General features: G+C 39.3%; 1 protein-coding gene across 3 annotated transcripts in view; it reads left to right on the top strand.

Annotated features, from left to right (window-relative positions):
* The first annotated feature begins 798 nt into the window (after window positions 1-798).
* The window catches only part of CCSER1 (coiled-coil serine rich protein 1), a 1,475,382-nt gene continuing 1,459,074 nt past the window's right edge, over window positions 799-17,106 (top strand). For all 3 annotated transcript variants that reach the window (XM_058432918.1, XM_058432913.1, XM_032139358.2), the window contains exon 1: window positions 799-1,217. The gene's annotated coding sequence lies outside the window, so the exon portion shown is untranslated. The remainder of the gene's footprint in view (window positions 1,218-17,106) is intronic.

Here is a 17,106-nt window from a genome sequence, read left to right as displayed (position 1 = left end):
GGAAATGAGGCAGTGCAAGGGGAGAGAGGATCAGGGGAAAATAAATTATGTAGGCAACAGAACCATGCATCAAAAGTCTTTTCGATCTCTAAACTGGCAAATTTTCTCCAGGGGACCATCAGTCAAATGATGTCAAATTGAGCTGGTTCTCTTGTAATGCCTGTATTGTGTAGGGCCTTCCTTGTAGGAACACAAGTTCCACTCTCGGACTTATTCGCAGTGCTTCCATTATCTTACAGAATTGATTGCTGCAAATGGTTCCTGGGAGGTGTGACCTGCTTAAAGGAAAGAAGCTAGGTTTCTTTTCTTGTTACTGAGGAAGGAAGACACTTGTCAGGATGTGAACTGTGTGGGTGAGAAGGAAAAGCGGAGAAAGAATCTGGTAATTCCTTCCCTTACAGGAGGAAGAGAAAGAAGATAACATCGGAACCCTGGAGAGGAGAAATACAGTGCATTTATTTCCAGCATCCCCGCAGTCACTTCACGTTTCTTCAGACTTCCCCTATTCTGTAGTCTTGACCTGCCCATGCACTTGAACTCCACGCAAGCACGAGGATGGACTGGGGGAAAAGGCCAGGTCAGCGCGGTGAGATACTGCTTCCCCTAAAATGAAAACTCAGCATCGGGCCAGCAGTGGGTGTGCGCGCGTCGATGCCAGAGGATGCGTGCGTGGAAGCCAGCGGACGCAGTGGGCCGGGCGCCGCCCTCCAAGCCGCCCCGCCCAGCCCACCCCACTCCCCTTGTATAAAAGCCGCGCTGGGGCCCGCCCTCCTCACAGCCCCGGAGCGCGGCCTGCCGGGGAGGTGGCTCGCGCGCTCCCCACACAGTCATACTCCGCGCACTCACACACTTGGAAGCGCCTCCCCACGTCCCTCCCCTGCCCTCCTCTTGATCTGCTCTTCTCTCCCTCACCACAAATAGTCGCCGACCTGCTGCCAATCCGCCTCTCTCTCTCTCTCTCTCTTTCTCTCTCTCAACATGACTGACTGGGAAGCGGTGGCTCGGGCAGAGCAGCTCTGCTGGCGCAGGCAGGAGGAGCAGGAGGATTATTAAATAACGCAGCTCGACTCTGTGCAACTGGGAGTGGAGAGGAGCCCAACAGCCGAGAAGGGGAGGGAGGGCAGAGGAGGGGGACCAGGAAGGACACCCCCGTGCCCCGAAGACATAAATCCCTGAGTGCCCGGGAGGAGCCTTAACAAGCGCACGGAGCCCTCAAGGTAGTAACGCCCCTGGTGCCTCAGCGCTCAGTGGGTCGCGCGTCGCGTCGCCGCTGTGCGGGGCCGGCCGCAGGCGGACGCGGGGATGACCGCTCGGCAGGTGACCGCGCCGTGTCGGGGGCCGCCCGGGAGCAGCGCGCGCCCAGGCCCGGAGCGCCGGCCGCGGGCCCGGCGTGCTCGGCGCAGAGACCTGGCCTTGCGGGCGGGGTGGGAAGGAGGCGGGCGGGCTCGCTCACCAATGGCCCGCGACTCCCAGTTCGCTGCGTGGCCATTTCCTCCACGCTGCTGCGTGGTTTGTTGCTTGCGGCCGCGGCGGCCGCTCCAGGGCGATGCGGAGCGCTGGCCAAGGAGGCAAGAGTTGGCGCAGGCTTCGGGTCGCTCCCCTTCCTCGCCACTCGCGTCCCGCAGGTAGAGGCGACCGGCCAGCGCTGGCGCCCCGGACTGCGGGTGCTGAGGCGGAGACGGCGGCGAAGAGGGAGAAGGGGAGGAGGGGGCGGGGAGCCAGGGGCTCCCGGAGGAACCGCAGTGCCGGGCCGGGACCGCCTCTTGCCTCCGCCTGCTTGTGTTCTGGTGCCGGTTTCCTGGGTTAGAAGCAAGACCTTACCCAGAGGCAGCAGTAACGGCAGCGACTTAGATTGAACCACTTGCTTTGTGGTGGAGCGTCAAGGGCGCCAGGTTGTGTGTGTGTGTGTGTGCGCGCGCGCTCCAGACTAACCAGTGGGTTGGTTCACCTGAGCAGAAAGTCAGCCGTAAGCTGAAACCGCATGTGGCCCCCTGGCCCCTTCGACTTTTGGCTTGTGTCCCAGGGACTCGTACACACGGTGCCAGCAAGGGGTAAGGGTGACGGAGGGATTTGTGAATGGTGCTTCTGCGTGCGTGGAGGCTGAGCCTTACTGATGTAAAGGAGGAGGTATCCAGAGTGAGAAGAAAGGCTATTTATGGCAAAGAGTTGTGAAATTTCTTGGGGTTTCCTTTTAGTGTATCCTGAACTGCTCGCTCTCTCTCTCTCTCTCTCTCTCTCTCTCTCCTCTCTCCTCTCTCTGCCTCAGAATTAGAAGCAATTTTGCTTCCCCTTCCTCTCGTGGGACATGGAATATGAAATGAAGTTAAAAAAACACTCATATTTTTACAGGTAGAAAAAATGCTTCTTAGAAGTTACAGATTCTTTGCCCTTTAATGTTTTTATGTCCTCTTCTCCACCCCTCTTACCTTTTCAGGCAGTCAGTAGGACTTACAAGGCAGAAAATACCTACTTGGTTTCAACAGCTTTCATTTCTGAAATCTTTACAGTTGAATACCTTCCTATTGAAATGCAGCACACATCCTCCCTTCTCTGCCCCTCAAGGACTATTAAAAATAATGTGTACATGTTTAACGTAAAGCTGGTTTTATTAAAAGCCTTAGGGAGAACGGAGAAGAGGACACCCAGGTGGGGGTCAGTTATCACTGGTTCCTTCAAAACTGGTTATTAAGGGAAGACCTAAAATACTGTTAATCTAGGCTATAACATAATTTGTTTTGGTTTCTCTTTCTGTTTGCTTTATAACAGGTACATGTTCCAGATACATAACTTGAAACTTAAAGATGACTTGGGACAGTGCCTGTCACGGTGCTTATAAAATGAATGTTTTCTCTTAAAAGTAGCAACCTGTACTTTTATAGAACTGTGACTGGGTTTAGTAGTAGGACAGTATCCTTAATATTGCAAACTGAAAGTCTCTAAAAGCCTGCCAACACAATGTTTTTCAAATATTGAAATTCCATGTTGTAACCACCCTTTCAATAGTTTCACAGAAGAAAAAGAGAAGTTGGTCAACCATTGTCAGAGTGATTTGTCTTCATTTAAATTAATTATTTTGATCAAAACAAACCAACTGTTGTTTGTATTGTTTTATTGCTTTCCTTAACAGTCCTGTTCTTTGAAAAACAAAGCAGAGTTAAGAATTTGATATTTTGATTTTGTTAGATTTATATTACTTTGAAATACATTTTCAACACAGAAGCATGTGCAGCTTTAAATACTAGGTTAGAACTCAGATGGAGAACCCCACTCTGAGGGTTATTACCTCAACTATCCCAAACTATTTGAACATAGATATAATAGAGAATTTAAAAATGTAATTGATGAACTGTATTACTGCAATCATTAAAAGTCCGATTTATGAGTATTTTGTTTTTTGACAGTCAAGAGAATCAGCAGCTGTTTATCATTTTAAAGATATATTATTTATACCATAGAATGTTAATTTAGATAAAACAAAGTAGAAAATGAAAAATTTGTTATATTTTTACAATAATAGTTATTCAACCCTTTATTGCATTTTATTACTCATCATAATGCTCATAATAAAGGGCCTAACTTTTGCAAAGTACTACTGTCTAGGCATTGGGGAGGAATGGGAGATTCCTTGTTCCCTGTCCTTCGGGAACTTACTTGCCATGTGGGAGGAATCTGATGCTCATGCTTGAGCGTGGAGTTAACAACCCGTAACAATAAGAGATTACGGAGGCCGAGGTGGGTTGATCACTTGAGGCTAGGAGTTCGAGACCAGCCTGGCCAACATGGCGAAACATATGAAAAATACAACAGACAAACCAACCAACCAACCCAGCGACAACAAAACAGGTCTACCCTGGAGTCATACTCTAATTTTTTCTATTTTCCTCCCTTTCTGATCCTTTATCCCACTTTTTCTTCCTCTTCCTTCTCCTTCTTCTTTGTCAAATAGAGGTTTGAGTTATTGTCATTGATCCATACAAAGTCCCTCTCTCATTTATTTTCTTTAATTCCCACTCCCCATTTCTATTCCCCGTCTTCCCATGTGCAACCTTCCTAATATGTTTGATATGCATCTTTTTGTTTGTATGTATTTTTAGAAAATGTTTATTGTTTTGTGTGCAAAAAAAATTAATTAAAAAAACAGTAAGAGATTACATGTCTAATGAGTACTACAGGAGTTCAGAGCATGACAATAACATTTCATACTGGATTTTGTTTGAGAATGCTTCGGGGGTAGGTAAGACTTGCTTGATCTTGATGTTAAAGGATAACTAGGATTAGTACATTGTGGATAAGAAAAATATAAGGTATAAGATGCAAGTCTCCTGGAATAATAGAAAAGAACATATAAGGGAAGATAAGTTTGTTTTGACATAAATTAAGATATTGCTGGATATTTTGCAGAGTGCAGGTTGAGTCTGTTTTGGATGTACATCCTTCTACACATTCTATTCCATTTTTTTTTTGTTTGTTTCTGAGATGGATTTTTGCTCTGTCACTCAGGCTGGATTTCAGTGGCGCTATCACGGCTCACTGCATCCTCAGCCTCTCTGGTTCAAGTGATTCTCCTGCCTCAGCCTCCCGAGTAGTTGGGACTATAGGCGCATGCCACCCCGCGCAGCTAAATTTTGAATTTCTAGTAGAGATGGGGTTTTGCCATGTTGGCTAGGCTGGTCTCGAACTCCTGACCTTATCATCAACCCGCCTGGGCCTCCCAAAGTGCTGGGATTACAGGCGTGAGCCACTTCGCCCCGCCCGCATTCTATTCTTGAAGTTCATTGTTAATATTTACACATTTAAGAAGACAAATCTTTAACTTTATATTGTGTTTTTGTTTGTTAGTTTGTTTTTTGAGACGGAGTTTCGCTCTTGTCGCCCAGGCTGGAGTGCAGTGGCGCAATCTCGGCTCACTGCAACCTCTGCCTCCTGGATTCAAGAGATTCTCCTCCCTCAGCTCCCGGAGTAGCTGGGATTACAGGCATGCGCCACCACACCCAGCTAATTTTTGTATTTACTTTAGTAGAGATGGGGTTTCACCGTATTGGCCAGGCTGGTCTCGAACTCCTGACCTCAGTTGATCCCCCCTCCTCGGCCTCCCGAAGTGCTGGGATAACAGGTGTGAGCTACCGCACCTGGCTTATATTGCCTTTTAATAGACAATATGTACTTGTATTACTATAATAATGCAATAGAGTTCTTGTAGAGAATATGTACTTTAAATATTTAAATATATCCACATCTCACTAATGTGTTGAGTAAAAGTGGCACATGTGCAACCTCTTTATAGTGAGGTGTTTTCGGTATTTCCCTAAGCAAATCTTTTTAGGTTTGCTCTAAAGAAGTGTGATGATGTGTAAAAGAATAACAGTATTAATGGTGAGCATCTATTGAATACTTAACATTTTATTCTTCATATAAAATGTGTTGTCTATTAAATATATTTTATATTTTATTTTAAACTTCTTAGATTTATTGAATCTATTAGTTTAGATTTTATTTAAAGTTATCGTATGCAGCCACATAGTAGTTAATCTATCCCTATATTATTTGCCATAAATATAGAGCTATGATACGGAGCTCGTAGTGAACGTTTTAGAATTTTAGCAACAATTTTATGGCTATTTTAACTATCTTCTGATAAATAAGTTGTATTAACAATAACACCATGACCTGTCTCTATTCTAAACTTAGTTGTTTTTTTCTTTGTGTATATAGGTTGATTTTAGACAAACTGCTTAAAATGCATTTCTTCATTTCAAGAATAAAAGGGAAACGTATGAGTTGACTTTGAGCCTGTCTATTCAATATGACACCCCAGAATTGTGTTTTGGTGACAGTAAAGAAATTGCACAAATATTAGACATGACTTTCAATAAATAACCAAATGGAATTACTTTCAGATTAGTTGAATTAAAATATTTTCATATATATATTTTGTTGACAGTGAATAGATAAGAGTTATTACAAAAGTGAAAGCCTATTTAATCACCAATTTTATATTCATGCAAGAATGGAATGATTCCCCATGTAATTAGGGTACAAACTAGCCTATCTGTTAATTGGTACCTTTTGAATTTGGTTTTGGACTATATGTCACAGGTGTATCATTTCGATAATGTAATCTCGTCCACTGTATGACTGACAGCTTCTGCATGATTTCCCTATTGGACAGTGACAAAATCTGTTTGCTTTATAGTGAGTACATACGCTTCTATCAGCAATATTATCTTCCCTGTGCAAGAGTGTCAGTTAACAATAAAACATGAAGTCTAGGGTGGGAGAAGCAGTGAAAAAAGATGGGGAGATTGAGGAGAAAACACTGTAACAAAAGAAACATGTTTTACTATGAAGCTTAAACTGAATATTAAAATGTAAAGCTGACTATTCTAAACTGCAGTACATTACCAAGATATTGTTGTCAGTCTACTTTAAACAACCATATTGTATTTTAAGTTGTTTCCATGCAGGCTAAATTTTTTTAAAAGGTGTTTGTTGGAAGTGTTTACTGAGGTGTTTGATATATTACAAATTGTTAAAAGATTTCTGCTCAGATCATTAACTAATGAAGTTATTTGCCAAATTCCTGGCCCTATACCTAGAATAACTTAAAGCACAGCTTTTGGTTTTGCATCATTTACACTGCACTAACTCTTTTAAAATATTAATTAAAGTTAAACTTGATTAAAATTTTTGAATTTTTAAACTGTGCTTTGATACTAAATACAGTCCAAAGGACTTTTATAAAGAAACAGTTTATTATCTAGTGACAATTCTTAATCTAGAGTAGTAGTTTTCAAAATGTGGTCTCCTAAGCAGCAATAGCAGCAAATATAAACTTGTTAAAATGCCATATCTGGAGCCCCACCACAGACCGATTGATTCAGAAGCTGTGGGGTGGGGTTCTCTATGTGATTCTTATGCACTCTAGAATTTGAAAGCCACTGACCTAGAGTAATTTAGAGTAAAAACTGAAGGCTGTGTCTTTCTTCTGTTTTATAAATAAGTACTTCCCTCAGTTGGTAGTAAACTAAGGTTCAGATATTCAGTTTTGGAAAATATTACATTGTCCATCAAAAGATTTTCATCTTAACTGTGTTTTCTGACCAAATTTTTAATGAGTTCCCATTGCTTATGCAAGAATTTGCTGTTGACTGGGGAGGGAATACATGAAAATTTAACTGGATAGTAATGACCGTAGGCTGGACCTTACTGGTAGGTAGTTACAATGCAAAGAGTATGCACGATACAAAAGTTGACCAATTTCTGTTTAGTTTTGTTGACTCTCATGTGATATTTTTGGTTCTGGCATATAGTAAGCACCTTTCTCTGGATAAGATTATAGCTGTTTTAGCTGTACAATAATAATGTCACACATGTGAAATATTCTAAGTCTCACTGCTGAAATGAATTTTGGACCATAGCTCTACATCTTTCAAGGTTAAATATAATGTGTTCACTTCCTGTATCTCTTTTATACCACTGTTTCTCTCCCTTTCCACCGAACCCTTGCTTCGCTATTTCAATCATCACTTCCCTAAGGATACCTTTCTTGGCCTTGTTTTCTACATCGGTTGCCCTGTTATATATAGTTTTGCATTACGTTCCTCTTCCTTGTGGTACTTTTGGCAGTTTAAATTTTACCTGTTTTGTGTGATTGGTTCAGTATTGCTTCATCAGTGTTAGCAACGTCCAGCACATAGTAGATGCCTGATAACTAGTGCCTAAAAGAATATATGAATAAATAACTGAGCTTCTGTGCCTTCATTCTGAGGATGTTTTATTTTTTCCAAAGAAAGAAACCTTAAGAAATATTAAAAATAAGGGGAGTCTTAGAATTTTTGCAAACATAGGTATTTCCTATTTTGCAAATTATGAAATATTATTTTATTAACAACAATAGCAATGACTAATGTGCTGGACACTTCTTACATGATATGTACACTTTATAATGTTATGTCATGTCATTCTAACATTGTAAAGTTAGTTTGATGCTTATATTAGAGATGAGGAAACCGAGTCTCTGTTCTATGGTCTGTTAAACTATATAGACCAAACTTTGATTTTTAAAATTATAATGATGCAAAAATTATGAAACTCATAAACAGAGAAACTCCGAAGGAGTATATCTCCTCTTTCTTCCTAATTTAACCAAGGGCCCAGCAGCAATATCTGTGTATTACTTGTCCTTCTGCCACCATCTTGAATGATGCTGCCATTGCTTCTTGGGTCACTGTTCCAGTGACCCAAGGAGGACTTGGAGACGGAGGACCTGCAAGGCTGGTACTCCCATCTTCTTATTGCTATTTTCAGTAGGGATATTGTGCACTCTCAGTGCCATTCAACCACAATTCTCTTACTCTATTTAGTCAGAATCACTCAACTCTTTAATGAAAATTTAAGATGTAAACAAGTATAATTTTGTGAATGCGTGCGTTCATGCAGAGAAAGTTCAGACATTAGATACTCCACTTCATATTTGAAGTTATGCAGCTTATCTTCTGGAAAGGTTCATGCAGAGCTTTGAGCATGTTGCTTAAGAAAAGTTGAGCTTATGCATAGGTTATGAATCTAGCTTTCCTTCCATGAAAAGGAAATATGTTCACTGCTGCTATCAGATTTAATTTAGTTTCTTTTAACTTTTATTCTTCAGTTCATCTATTTAACTGTGGATTTAATCAGTGTTCACAGGTTCGTAGCAAAGGATATATTTAAAGGCTGATTTCATAGAAGTAAATGGACAGAAAGTTAAATTTGGTTATTTTGAAGCTCTCTTCAAGACTATACAAAGTTATATATATTTTATAATGTGTTTAAATCAGTCAAAACCATGAATAAAACTAGATGGATAATATCAAGGATTAAAAAATGTTTTTTTAACTAATTTTTCACTTATGGCTTATTTTGTAGCTTTTGTCAAAATCTATTTCTGTTACTGGAAGAATTAACTCTAACTTGAGCCTTAGCCATGCTTCTGATTCAGAAGCATTCTTTCTATATAATGAAAAAATTAACTGATTTCTAGCCTAACATTTTGTGACTTAACGTTAAGCAGCCTTTGATACTCAACTCTAACATTACAATGTATTTCTAGTAATTAGGCTTACTTCTATAACTGAAACTGATTTCTCGCTTAAATTTTTCCCCTGCATCTTGGTAAATTACCCAATCTCGCTATTCCTCCTAGCATTTGAGCAAAGCCCCCCCCTTTAAAAAAAAAAAAAAGACTGGGATCCTGCCTCTGAAACAACCTCATTTTTTTTTTTTTTTTTTTTAAAAAAGACTGGGATCCTGTCTCTGAAACAGCCTCATTTCCTGAGCCATTTTATCTGCCAGCAGACACCAGAAAACACAACACTTTCCTGGATCTCCAAACATTGCTAGCTCTTAGAAGTATGCTTCATTTCAATACTCATTCTTGGATTTCCATGATGCCAGCTACTTATGGCATATTGCCTTGCTCCTGCATACTTAGACTGGTTAGACTTTTTTCTAAGTATTTACAGCTGTGCCTCTGGAGTGCTTTCTAAACTACAGTGCAGTTGTAGTACCAGTTTAGGACCATCACCAGACTGCCTCATTTTGCTGAATGTAACCTTTCCTTACCTGGCTGTGCCCCACCAGAAAGATAGTCATGCATCGTCATTGACAATAAATATTTTATAAATGTTTATTATAGAGTTGAAGTCTGTCAGTTTCAAAAATCATGCACCTCTTATTGGTATAATCTTAAAGTATAAATTACCAATAACTTATGGTGTTTACTGAACAGCTTAATCCACAATAAATGAAATACTTGCAATTCTATATCTTATTTGGTGTCCAAAGTGATATGTGTGTACAAATATATGCACAATGTGCATATTAATTCTTTAGGGTTTGCCTGTTTCTCTTTTTCTAGTCACCTAAGTTCATGATGATATGACTCTTCTGCATTCTCCTTCATAACCTTATTTGTATCTTATGTATTTAGAATGTAGAACAATTGACAAAATTTATTCCACACAGTAAGGTTTCTTCTCTAATTTCTCCAGTTCATTAGTGAAATTTAGTACTGCTCCTGTACTCAAGAAGTGTTTGTTAGCTGGGTGTGGTGGAGCACTCTTGTAAGTCCTAGCTACTTCGGAGGCTGAGGTGGGAGGATTGCATGAGCCTAGGAGTTCGAGGCTGCAGTGAGCTATGATCACACCATACATTCCAGCCTGGGCAACAGCAAGACCCTGTCTCTAAAAAAGAAAAAGGTAAAAAAAGAAGTGTTTGCTTAGCTAAGTGTACTACTCTAATTCAGCCTTTATGGGGGTATCAGTGATATACCATTCTTATTAAACAAATTCAAACTAAGTTGTTCTATTTATGTACCTATTCACTGAAATTAGCTCTTTCTTGGAAGTAAATATTTATGAATCTGTTAATGAATGTTTATTGTGTGTATGTTTTGCAATAGCAGCAAATAATGTATCACAAACCTATATCATGTTTACAAAAAAAGCCAACCAAACATGAATTAGAGGCATGGCAAAAATAAGTGGCTAACTTTCTAGGCAAATATCCCTTTAGAGAACTGTTTTTGTTTGTCTGTTTAGTTTTGTTTATTTTATAGATATAGAAAGGACCAAAACATTAAGTCTGAATATATAAAATGGATTGTGAGTGTTTCGTGATAATAGACAATATTCTTCAAGACATTTAGGAAAAGCTTGAAGTGAGAAAACCATGCATATATCCCAGAAACATCAGGTGAGAAGTTAGGAAAAGGAGGAAAATACTAGCTCTAAACAAGACCCAAATTCATTGTTATAAATATAAATTAAGAATAACTTATTTCAGGTAAAGTTTCAATATATTTTAGAGATAACAAAACCCCACTGAGTTTGTACAATACGATTCTTAAATTTTCAAAGGAATGTTACCTAGTGCACAGATAGCTCAAGAATAATTATTGACTTTTTCAGCTATTAATATTGTATTCATGTATAATTGACCAAGGAATATTGAAAGTATTCATTAATAAATGAGCCCCATAAAAGTCAGAATGTGACTCCCATAATGTAAATCTTAAAAATTAAAGTACAGATTACTAAACTGGGCCATTAAATGAAACATTACAAATTTGTACACAGGTATATAAACTTTTAGAAACATTATGACTAAAATTGTTTTTGAGAGGTATTCCTTACAGGGTACTTCAAAGTGTAAATACAGGGGAATTGGGGAGATAGCTTCATTATGAACAACAATTCAGTTTCTGATAAGGGGAAGGATCCTGAAATGGGAAGTTTTACGTTGATTATAGGGACAATATAGTATGAGTTCTAGCCTGGCCTGAAACACAAAGGGGATAAAGACCCCAGAATGCTAACTATCCAGTGAGGAGAAGAAAGGTATTGCCTCCCAGGATATTTCTGAGGAGAGTCAGGTTCATTGGATGGTGATACAGAAAGTACCCAGCCTCAGAGGCCTGGTTCAGGAAATAAATGGATGAGATGTTTTGAAAGCTAAGGAATTATAATTTGAATACAAAGCAGATTAGTAAATTTGAAGTTCTGGAGATTCTCTAATCTCAATTCCAATCTGCTAGCCGTCAGTCTGCACAGTCACCTTTGACACAGAGGAGCTATCCAGGTTGCTAGATCTTGCTGACCTCTCTTGCAAAAATGCAAAATATGCTGTTTTTGTTTACGTTAATCATAGAGTCTGCTGTTGCAGATGCTACGTTACTTAACTGCAATTACTACCCTTCCATCATTTGGCTTATTCTAGTGGGCCTTCAAAGTTCCTTTCAAAAGTAAACTCATGGAAGCCCATCTCAATTCCACGTAAGAAGCATATTCCGAGTTCCAGTAATATTCTGTGTATATTAATATTAAATCTCCATTGAAAGTATCATAATTCACTGCTTGTTTGTACTTCATGCTCAGTAGATGGTGAGCTCTATGAGGGCAGGGTTTTTTTTAAATTTTATTCTCTTTCCCCACCAGCTGGTCTAAACCAGAGATGTGAAGATACTCAGTATGCAAGTGAGAAATGGATGAATAAATGCACTACTACTTAAGAGTGACATGGATTTCTTTTTTAAATATTTTTTTTGGAGACAAAGTCTTGCTCTGTCATGTAGGCCAGAGTGCAGTGGCACAGTCATATCTCAATACAGCCTAAAACTCCTGGGATCAAGTGATCCTCTCACTTATGCCTCCCGAGTAGCTGGGATTACAGGTGCGCCCCACTACACCCAACTGAGAGTGACATGAATTTTGTCGGCATTATGTGATCTACTTCCAGTGCTAACCACTGTTGTGAATCCTACCCTAGGCTCACTTTGAACACTGCCCTCCTTGGCTATTTCATAGACTGAAAATTTGTTCTTAATTTGGAGCTGAATAGCCGACACTGGCTAAAAGTCTTAAAGTAAATAAAAAGACTGGAGGAATGGTGGCACCTAAACTACGTGCATTACGGGTTAGTGAGGTCTAGGGAAGCAAGAAGCAGTGGCACAGGCTAATTTGGAAAATGGAGGTCAAAGGAGAGTCGGTTTTGTCACTTCCTCAAATCAAAATCCTGAACACCTACTCCATGTTCACTTTTTTAAAAAAATTATTTTACTTTAAGTTCTAGGGTACATGTGCACAACTTGCAGGTTTGTTACATATGTATACATGTGCCATGTTGGTGTGCCGCATCCATTAACTCCATGTTCACTTTTTAAGGCCTTTGGAATATGGCATTTTCTTCCACTTTATACAGCCCAGATTCACATTTTGAAATGTTGACAAATCTGAGGTCATGTGAGGCTGCCAGAATTCTTTCATTTAATAAACAAATGTTACTAGGCCCTATGCATGTATCAGTTAATGAAACCCAGTATGTTTCCTGTCCCCATATAATCGATGGTCCTTGTTGGGAACAGAAATTGGTAGACTTTTTTTTTTGTTTGTCTGTTTCTTCTAGTAGTCACATTAGTGACATCCTAGCTTGCTACACAGAGTGAGTATGCTTGTTTCCAGATCTCCACCCTGCCTCCTCACATCATTGCCCTAAGTTTCCAATGTGGCAAAAAGGGACTAAGTCATCACAGAGAAACTCTTATTTACATAAAAGATATCCTGTCACTAGTGTGGTATTGATCTGCTTGTCAGTTTTGCATGATGTTGGTAAATTATGTGCCTGTATATATCTTCCCTTATAGGGATATTTTCCGAACAGTTTAGGTTCCATGGTTTCTATTTTGGTCAGAAATTCCCTGTATTCCAAGTGCATAAGCCGTAGAAAATAGCTGTGTGACCTTTGGATGGAGTATATTTTCACTTTATAGTTCTAACTTTCATGTTTTTGAAGTATATATACTATCTATCCTTCAGGTCATATGTTCCTATTTCCTGTTTTATTTTATTTTATTTTATTTTATTTTTTTCATGTATTGCCAACAGTAATGTTCCAATTATGAATTAGAAAAAGAAAAGCTGTATTTCTTGGTAATTTTTTTCCTTGAGAACACAGTTGTGTAACTCAGAGAAATAATGTGGATTCAGAATAACAGGTGTAAAAGTATGAAAATGAGGCTCCGTGCAGTGGCTCATGTCTGTAATCCTAGCACTTTGGGAGGCGGATGCGGGCGGATCACCTGAGGTCAGGAGTTCGAGACCAGCCTGGACAACATGATGAACCCTGTCTCTACTAAACAAACAAACAAACAAAAATTAGCCAGGTGTGGTGGCAGGTACCTGTAATCTCAGCTACTCGGGAGGCTGAGGCAGGAGAATCGCTTGAACCCAGAGGAGGAGGTTACAGTGAGCCAAGATCATGCCACATGCACTCCAACCTGGGTGACAGAGTGAGACTTCATCTCAAAAGTAAATAAGTAAATAAAAGTATGAAAATGAAAAATGAATAAAGCAAAAGATCTCAGTAATCATCCTGAATAAACTGATTATTTAAAAACCTAAAATTTCTTTGCTAAATATTTACAATTATGTCAAATAATATGGTCATCATTAACTGCATTGGTTAAAAGCCACTTGTGCTATTTTCTAAGTATTACTAAAGCTGAAATATACATAATAAAAACTATATTTAATCTATCTAAAAGAAAAGTTGCCTTAAAACCCTTTCAACAGTTAGCATGTGTGCTCAAAATTTAGGTGTTTTATAGTGAAACTTAAGAGAAAGGGATGAATTTTCGCAATCATGTGAATCATTTGTGTTGTGTAAATATAGCCCTAGGGATCCTCAGTACTCAGTCAAGTTTCGGACTCCTTAGGGACCAGAAGTGATGATTGCCTTTGATTTTAGAGTGCCTTTATAGAAAGATGGGGTCCTGCTGAGATTACATTCTTCTTTGACAAAGGAAAGTAGTGCAGTTCACACTCACATCAGAAACAAATTGTATTGAATTAAAAATTTTTTACTGGAATATTTTTTGACATGAAGACAAACTTGTATCAATCTTTGTTATATGTGTGTATGTACACATGTACACAGGTATGTAGTAATTAATTTCTTATGAAAACTATCTTGTATAACTTACTTCTAATCAGGTATTTTTGGTCCACTTTTTTTTTTTTTTTTTTTTTTTGAGACGGAGTCCCGCTCTGTTGCCAGGCTAGAGTGCTGTGGCGCGATCTCGGCTCACTGTAACCTCCAACTCCCTGGTTCAAGGGATTCTCCTGCCTCTGCCTCCCAAGTAGCTGGGATTAAGGGCATGCGCCACCATGCCTGGCTAATTTTTTTGTATTTTTAGTAGAGATGGGGTTTCACTATATTGGCCAGGATGGTCTCGATCTCCTGACCTCGTGATCCGCCCGCCTTGGCCTCCCAAAGTGCTGGGATTACAGGAGTGAGCCACCGCGCCCGGCCTTGGTCTACTTTTTTAGAATGAAGGGTTTAGTGTTCTCCAGAGAAACCCAGCAAGGTTATCTATCTGTCTGTCTGTCTGTCTGTCTATCTATCTATCTATCTATCTATCTATCTATCTATCTATCTATCTATCTACCTACCTATTGTCTGTCTACCTATCGGAAGACTTATTTTAAGTAATTGGCTTATATGACTGAAATCTGTAGAACTGACTGGAAGGCTGGAAACTCAGGCAGCTTTTTTATATTACAGTTTTGAGGCAGAATTCTTTCTTTTCCAGCAAACATCAATTTTTGTTCTTGATGCCTTCAACTCATTAGATGAGACCCACCCCAGACTATCAAGGGTAATCTGCTTTACTTAAATGACTATACATATTAATCACATCTACAAGATACCTTTACATTAACATCTGGAGCAATGTTTTATCAAACCACTGGGCATTATAGCCCAGCCAAGTTGATACATAAAATTAACTAAAACAAGGGATGAAAGATAATATGTTAAGCTCTTTCTGTTTTACATAATATGTTAGTGTGTACATTTTCTTTGGTCAGAGATATTTTAGCATTGGTTAGTTATTGGTATACAAAGACACAGGTCATCATTTGTTTTTTATCACTTATTTAACATGCAATATGTGCAAGAGACAATGCTATGCAATTGAATAATTTTTAAAAAATGAATGAGGAGACTGTATCTTTTTTTGTTTGTTTGTTTGTTTGTTTTTGAGGCGGAGTCTCGCTCTGTCACCCAGGCTGGAGTGCAGTGGCGCGATCTCGGCTCACTGCAAGCTCCGCCTCCCGGGTTCATGCCATTCTCCTGCCTCAGCCTCTCTGAGTAGCTGGGACTACAGGCACCCGCCACCACGCCCGGCTAATTTTTTGTATTTTTAGTAGAGACGGGGTTTCACTGTGGTCTCGATCTCCTGACCTCGTGATCTGCCCGCCTCGGCCTCCCAAAGTGCTGGGATTACAAGCGTGAGCCACCGCGCCCGGCCTGACTGTATCTTTTAAGTTTGTTAACAACTGTAGTGGAAGAGCCACAAATGTGTCAGATGACTGGTAAATAAAGTTGTAGAATGAAAATGCACGTTTCCAACTTTGCCAGTGACATGTCATTTCACCCATGAGCAATGCCCCTCAAAAAAACCCTTATGTCAAGACTAATATGCCAAGTTATTACACTTGTTAGTTTAAGGATATGTTGTATGTAAAATAGGAACCTGAAAGGCATGCTTGCTCACTGCAGGTCAACTTAATGTGGACAGTGTTGACTATGCATACATTTATTTTAGCACATTAATGGGTTTGTACCTGTATTTGACCTTTGCAAAGGTGATTCAATATATGCTCAGAGAGGCGTGACAAGTGGACTGTCATGTTTTATTGATAGTCTTGCTCTTCATATAGCATAGAGTAATAAACATTTGCTTTATTGGCTCTAAATAGGTATTTTTAATGCCTTCCTATTCCAAAACTACATTGTGTTTCTATGTTTTTATTCAATGAATATGGATTTGTCTGCCTGGCTTTGGAGGCCCTTTGTGAGCTCACCACACTTTGTTAATCCAAACACAGATCTTCTACTTTGTTAAGGTCATGTAACTTAGAGCACCCTCACACACAAAGCATATGCATTTAATCCTTTCTGTTTATGCAAATCTCAGCTGTCATTACAGGCCTAAGTCCATGAAACCTTCCATGACGACTTTAACCCTCCTGGGGAGTTTCTTTTGCAGCACTCTGAGTTGTGAGCAATACCTACTTGGCACCAGACAATTAAGTACAGTCTGTTCTGCTACAATGCATTTTTCTGTAGTGGGAATTAGCTCCAACATGATGGGTAAATAGGGGAATTGTGTTAGTAAAATGTAGAAGTTCTTTCATGTGTGTTTTTCCCCCAGCATAATCATATTTAGCTTTGCCAAATAACTACAGCTGAATGCAAAGTATACTAATACAGGCAAATGCACAATACAACAGAGGGATATCGTTTTATTTATTTACCTCTTTTTTTTTTTTTTGGTATGAGTAAGCCATAATTTTAGCTTTGAAAGTGCTTATTGTGCGGTTTTTCTTGATCCCTACAGCCTCTGGCTACCTTCACTTTTTTTTTTTAAAGAGAAAATTTATGTATTCTCTCTATTATTTCTTTTCTCTGTTGAGAATTTTACATGTCCTTTTAGGCATATAGGATTTTTATAAAAATTGTTATGGTTTTGGTTAGAACTTTGTGTTATAAATTGCATAGATTTTAAAT

The sequence above is a fragment of the Hylobates moloch genome, unplaced genomic scaffold (genome assembly GCF_009828535.3).
Source record: "Hylobates moloch isolate HMO894 unplaced genomic scaffold, HMol_V3 SCAFFOLD_2, whole genome shotgun sequence".
NCBI lineage: Eukaryota > Metazoa > Chordata > Mammalia > Primates > Hylobatidae > Hylobates > Hylobates moloch.
Note: the sequence above shows the minus strand (reverse complement) of the source record. Positions and strands in the feature narration are given on the sequence as shown.